Here is a 7,375-nt window from a genome sequence, read left to right on the forward strand (position 1 = left end):
TACGCGAAATAATCCATGAATTTTTCTGATACATGAAATTCAAACACGGTCGCCTGTAAATGAAATCACTTGCCATGTGCGGATGTTCGTAATCGAAGGCCTGACCAGCACCAATAGTGCCGAACAGCGTTTCATCGCTTAACACACTGCGACGTCATTCATTCGCGGTCATGGCACCACTCAAGACGCATCCGTTTGTGTGTTGTATTAACAGCAGCCTATGCATCGGATAATTCAGTAATCTGCCTGTTGCTAGTCTCCGACCAATGGATCGGGACAACACAGAACATTGCAGGAAATGCACTACTTGTTCTCGGATGGCAAGGTAGATGTGACGGGGCGATGATGTGCTTGGTTCACTATGTGGCGATCTCCTGTTATGGTGGTCAGACGTGGGTGACCGGATCTCGGACGACGGGTATACCTACCGTCACGTTCCGATACTGTCCAACATCGGGCCACTATCACGTCCGAATTCCACACAGATCTGTATGTTGCACGATTTGTTCAACCGGACAGATGGAGACCCAGAATAAGGCCTCTTTCAACCTCTGTCATGTGCTGATAACGCTGTCTCACACGAGTATACGGTATCTCCGTTTCCTTCACAGTGATCGCCCAACATCTGACGCTGCTCACGTCCCTTATATCTCTACCAGGCCCGGTAACAATTGCACACGAACAACGCTAATGCACTACCGTGGCTGTTCCATCTGTTATAAAGAACTGCAACTCTCATACGTGATGATGATGTTTGGTTTGTGGGGCGCTCAACTGCGCGGTCATCTGCGCCCGTACAAAGTCCAATTTTTACACAGTCAATTTGTACACAAACCATTCTAGCCACTCACACAAATTATGATGATGGTGAAATGATGAGGACAACACAAATGCTGAGTCCCCGGGCAGAGAAAATCCTCAACCCGGCCGGGAATCGAACCCGGGACCCCAACTCTAATACGTACTCATAGATGGTTTGTACGCGTACGGAGTACACTGACACTCTACCATGTCTTTTGGAGGCTTCCCTTTTTTCTATCAGGGAAAGAATCCTGTAGTTAGTCGGAAACTTACTGCAGACATTTTGGTGCCTTCTTCGGGGACAAACGAAGAGTCTGGCAACAGTTGAGTGTCAATATTGCTGCTTCTTACTTAAGAAACTCGTCATATGCCACAGTGATGCTCGGTTCCCTCGTTCCATAGCATCCATCAGAAGACGATATGAAACATTCCGCCGAAAATCAGAACACTGGCATCCTTAGCAACTGTGCTAATGATGGTGCCTAGGCCGCTTAATCGTTTTTCTTTCTGTATCACTAGATGTGGCAAGGGCCTTGCCGCAGCGGTAACACTGGTTCCAGTCAGATCACCGAAGTTAAGCACTGTCAGGCTTGTCTAGCATTTGGAGGGGTGACCGCCCGGGTCTGCCGAACGCTGTTGACAAGCGAGGTGCACTCAACCCTTGTGAGACAAATTGAGGAACTACGCGACTGAGAAGTAGACGCTCCCGTCACGAAAACTTACAATCAAATGGTTCAAATGGCTCTGAGCACTATGGGACTTAACTTCTAAAGTCATCAGTCCCCTAGAACTTAGAACTACTTAAACATAACTAACCTAAGGACATCACATACATCCATGCCCGAGGCAGGATTCGAACCTGCGACCGTAGCGGTCGCGCGGTTCAAGACTGTAGCGCCTAGAACCGCTCGGCCACCTCGGCCGGCAACTTACAATCGCCGGAAGAGCGGTGTGCTGACAACATGCCCCTCCATATCCGCATTCTGTGACGCCTATGGTTGAGGATGACAGGGTGGTCGGTCGGTACCATCAGTTATTACTTTAATGATTATAAAGCATCCACCTCGATTGCAAATAGAAACCGGATGTTGACCTAGATTTCGGCGCGGATAACCACCCCTTCTTCGGAACACACAAAAACTATAAACTGCTAAGGAGGCAGATAGATATCTGGTGTTATTTGTAACAGCAAGTGGAACCTAGCTATCAACATCGTGTAGAGTCGTTGAGGTGCTTAGCAAGCCTCTCGGATGCTGTAAGTTCGATACCCGGTGACAAACAGAGCTGTGATTCTTCTATAAGATAATGCAAACCAAGAGAAACAATGTCACGCGATGGAAAACGTCCTATTAAATAAAAATGACTATGGTGGTCCAATTAACTATCAAAATACTGGCCCGCATCTCACACAGATATATTAATGAAGTTGATCATCTTAATAGAAAAGAAAAATAGCGGTGACTGTAAGAATTTGGTTTATTATCATAAGATATGAAACAAATGATATACTCAATGAACCAAACTTATAAAGCATTAACAAGCGGGCAGAGAGTTGTACTTTTGAACTACAGCCTTGGCACAGCTGGCTGGCCACATGAAAGCATAATATGACGCTACATCGCGGATATGGCCAGTGGCTGCAATAATGGTTAGTGATATGAAGAAACAATCTCAGAATTGTAAATACAAAACCAATATATGTGCAAAAGTTGTAACAACTAGTTGGCTACAGGTGTTAAAACAGCACAGTTAAACACAGATGTAAGTTAATTAGTCTCAGGTCCTCCTCTACTCGGTGACAGTATCGCTGGCTCATGCTGACCACTTTTAAATGGTGTGAGTGTGGAAGACAGCGACAGTAATGGCTGGGAGCTCTGAGTCCAGCTTGACCACTGTTCTCTACTCTAAATCAGAGACATCCCTCTCTGTAGCGACCTGGAGCAAGTATTCTCTCTGATCTCCCAGCAGCAAGTGTATTTCTGACCTTACCTTCTTAGACTTAATTGGACCTGCTAGTGTAGAAATCTCGCTAGCCAGTTACAGGAAACAAAAATGGTTCAAATGGCTCTGAGCACTATGGTACTCAACTTCTCAGGTCATTAGTCCCCTAGAACTTAGAACTAGTTAAACCTAACTAACCTAAGGACATCACACACATCCATGCCCGAGGCAGGATTCGAACCTGCGACCGTAGCGGTCTCGCGGTACCAGACTGCAGCGCCTAGAACCGCACGGCCACTTCGGCCGGCTGCAGGAAACCTTGTGAGTTCCGACTAGTAATAATTTTAAAAATAAGTTACACAAATGCCCAGACTCGGCCCACAAAAGAGGCTCGCAAGTAGACACGCGTGGGAAAATGGGCCTTGTACAGAAATAATTACTGTGAGTTAATGTGAGCTGATCACAGTCTCTGTTACCCAGATTTAAATGAACATTCCTTCCTATTGTGACCACAGACATTGGCCGATCCCACGATCTAAGTTCTTAGTACTTCATCTACTTTCAGATCTTCGCTCACCAAAACGGATTCCTTCAGGCATCTTGCACAATGCGGTTTTTATGGCACAGAGCCACACCTTCTATGCTCTTGCTGTGTAAAGATGGGAAACAATAACTTTCCTATCTTATATCTGATTAGGGGCTGCTTTCAGCGATGAACAAGTTTATGACACTCTGATCGTTTTAGTCGACTTCCCTGTCGCGAGCCAGCTAATGAAATCTTCCAAGACTGCAGAAAATAATAGGTCCCGCTCACGTAAAACAAGGAAAGAAGAAGAAGAAGTAATTAGCTGTGCAGTGATTGGTAATAGTGAGCATTGTCTGCAGTTTTCTTGCAAGTTAAAGAATCGACCACACTGGCTATTGGGATGTACATATTACATATCAAACAGATTGTGTGACAGTTTGGGCATAAACTGGCCACGAAACAACATCCGCACGACTTGATAATACTACATAATCACAAATGGGTTGAGCTGTGTGTGCCAAACCTGAAGAATCTTATGGACACTCTTTATCGATGAATTGAGGACATAGTTGATTTGAACGATATTAGCGTATTATTTTCTGGGATGACTAAGTTTTTATCCAGTGAGGTAATAATCGTAGCATGTCGTAGTCGGAACATGTCAGTTACAGTATAAAACACTGGCATCCCGAGATATAACCTTTGATATACAGTACACATTTGTATCTGGCACGAGCCATGTAACTCGTAAACACGTGCCTGAGCTTCATTTATGAGCCTTAGAACAACTAAATGGTGCTCATTTGTACTATACTCTCAGTCAGTTTCCGTGGTGATGGACTAAATCCTAAATCATTAGAACAAAAAGATTTTTGACACAGCTGAGAGGTGTTCCTTGAAATAAAATGTCGTTTCTGACGGTGGTTACTGTTTGCAGCTGCTTGCCGGATACCAGTTCCGATTTTTCTGTTGTAAGAATGTCTGGATTCCGTTATTTAACCTTGTAGTACTGAATCTAAAGCTACTTTATTATAATTGATCAGAACAAATTTTCCCCAGCAATAAATTCCCATTGTTGACTTGCTAGTATAGCGTGATGTGAAGAGCATTAGCTGACATGACAGAAGTTAGCCAGACCTGGATCGAATCTGCGAGGCTGGCCCACCAGCTCACTTGAGTGAGATTTTTAGATGGTTCCCACACTCGTTCAGGCAAATGATCCTCAGGGAATTCGAAATCCGAACAGTTAAAATACGATAACACGCAGAACAAAGTTTACACGATTCACAGATGGATGACGGACGCTACTTCCCTTCCCTTGTTTGTCTTGACGACTGTGACGTCATGAAGGTCATGCGACCTTGATACTAAGTAATAAAATAAAATTTCCCAAATTGTGGAAGAGAAGGCACCTTATTAGACGGAATAAACGCTAGGGAAAAGAAAGAAAGAAAGAATAAATTTTGTATACCTCCATTAGATTCACTGAAAATTTCATGACGTTTCCTGTCGTGTGTACGAGTAAATACCGAGTATGTGGTAGCCTCATGTATATCGCCAATCGCCACGTCTTCACAGCCCCCTGCTGCTGTCTGACCTACTCGGTAGCCATTTTCTGTTTTCTACGAGACTGTAACGTGTGTAAATGAAATTTGAGATTCTACCTGAGGTTGCATAAACACTCTAATGTCGAAGTATAAGCTTCCCAGTTTCTCTTAAGTACATTTTCTTCTCTATTTTTGTTCTATTTTTGTCTCTAATTAATCAGTCAAGATTCACTAGTTTTAAATTCGGCTTCTCTGTATACACTACTGGCCATTAAAATTGCTACACCGAGAAGAAATGTAGATGATAAAGGGTATTCATTGGACAATTATATTATACTAGAATTGACATGTGATTACATTTTCACGCAATTTGTGTGTATAGATCCTGAGAAATCAGTACTCAGAACAACCACCTCTGGCCGTAATAACGGCCTTGGTACGCCTGGGCACAGAGTCAAACAGAGCTTGGATGGCGTGTACAGGTACAGCTGCCCATGCAGCTTCAACACGATACCACAGTTCATCAAGAGTAGTGACTGGCGTATTGTGACGAGCCAGTTGCTCGGCCACCATTAACCAGACGGTTTCAATTGGTGAGAGATCTGGAGAATGTGCTGGCCAGGGCAGCAGTCGAACATTTTCTGTATCCAGAAAGGCCCATACAGGACCTGCAACATGCGGTTGTGCATTATCCTGCTGAAACGTAGGGTTTCGCAGGGATCGAATGAAACGTAGAGCCACGGGTCGTAACACATCTGAAATGTAACGTCCACTGTTCAAAGTGCCGTCAGTGCTGACAAGAGGTGACCGAGACGTGTAACCAATGGCACCCCATACCATCACGCCGGCTGATACGCCAGAATGGCGATGACGAATACATTCTTCCAATGTGCGTTCACCGCAATGTCACCAAACGCGGATGCGACGGCATGATGCTGTAAACAGAACCTGGATTCATCCGAAAAAATTACGTTTTGCCATTCGTGCACCCAGGTTCGTCGTCGAGTACACCATCGCAGGCGCTCCTGTCTGTGATGCACCGTCAAGTGTAACGCAGCCGTGGTCTCCGAGCTGATAGTCCATGCTGCTGCAAACGTCGTCGAACTGTTTGTGCAGATGGTCGTTGTCTTGCAAAAGTCCCCATCTGTTGACTCAGGGATCGAGACGTGGCTGTACGATCCGTTACAGCCATGCGCATAAGGTGCCTGTCATCTCGACTGCTAGTGATACGAGGCCGTTGGGATTCAGCACAGCCTGAACCCAACGATTCCATATTCTGCTAACACTCATTGGATCTCGACCAACGCGAGCAGCAATGTCGCGATACGATAAACCGCAATCGCAATAGGCTACAATCCGACCTTTATCAAAGTTGGAAACGTGATGGTACGCATTTCTCCTCCTTACACTAGGCATCACAACAACGTTTCACCAGACAACGCCAGTCAACTGCTATTTGTGTATGAGAAATCGGTTGGAAACTTTCCTCACGTCAGCACGTTGTAGGTGTCACCACCGGCGCCAACCTTGTGTGAATGCTCTGAAAAGATAATCATCTGCGTGTCACAACATCTTCTTCCTGTCGGTTAAATTTCGCGTCTGTAGCACGTCATCTTCGTGGTGTAGCAATTTTAATGGCCAGTAGTGTATATGTTTTATATTTGTACCAAAAAGAACCCTACTCCGTAAATACACAGATTTATTAAATCTGTCACGCATCTTTTGCACTAAACTTCGGACATTAAGTTTTGTGGAGGAATACAAGACTGTGTAAGGAAACTGTTCGTACACTGTCGCAGACTCGATCGATTTCCTACTTCTGTATCAATACCATGCACGCTACCTGACGGTGTGTGACCGAAGGTACTCCTAGTATCACTAATTGATGCCCCCCCCCTTCCTTCTTCCTCTTCCAATCGCGAATGGCAGGTGGGAAGAATGATTGTCGGCAAGCCTCTGCATTAGCTCTAATCTTTCGAAATTTCTCGTTGTGGTCATTTCGCGAGACGTATGCTGGATGAGGTAACACGCTGTCCAACTCTTCCCGGAAAGAGCTCTCTCGAAATTTTAATAGTAAATCTCTCAGTGATGCGTCTGCCACTGGACTTGTTGAGCATCTCCGTAACGCTCTCGCCACGATTAAACGATCCCGTGATGAAACCCGCCGCTCTTTGTTGGATCTTCTCAATCACCTCTATCTGTCCTACCTGGTAAGGGTCCCAGACTGATGAACAATACTCAAGAATCGATCGAACAGGTGCCTCGAAAGCCACTTCTTTGTGGATTAATTAGAGTTCTGTAATATTCTTCCTATGAATCTCAGTGTGGCATCTGTTTTTCCCACTGTTTGTTTTATGTGGTCATTGCACTTAAGGTCGTTCCGGGTAGATAGTCCTAGATAAATTACGTTAGTTAACGTTTCCAGCAATTCATCGACAATAGTGTAGTTGTACAGTAGTGTTCTTTCCCTGTCTGTGTGCAGTATATTACATTTATTCACATTCAGGGTCAACTGCCATTCCAGGCATCATTCATCAATCCTCTATAGGTACTTCTGCTA

The sequence above is a fragment of the Schistocerca piceifrons genome, chromosome 3 (assembly GCF_021461385.2).
Source record: "Schistocerca piceifrons isolate TAMUIC-IGC-003096 chromosome 3, iqSchPice1.1, whole genome shotgun sequence".
Lineage (NCBI taxonomy): Eukaryota > Metazoa > Arthropoda > Insecta > Orthoptera > Acrididae > Schistocerca > Schistocerca piceifrons.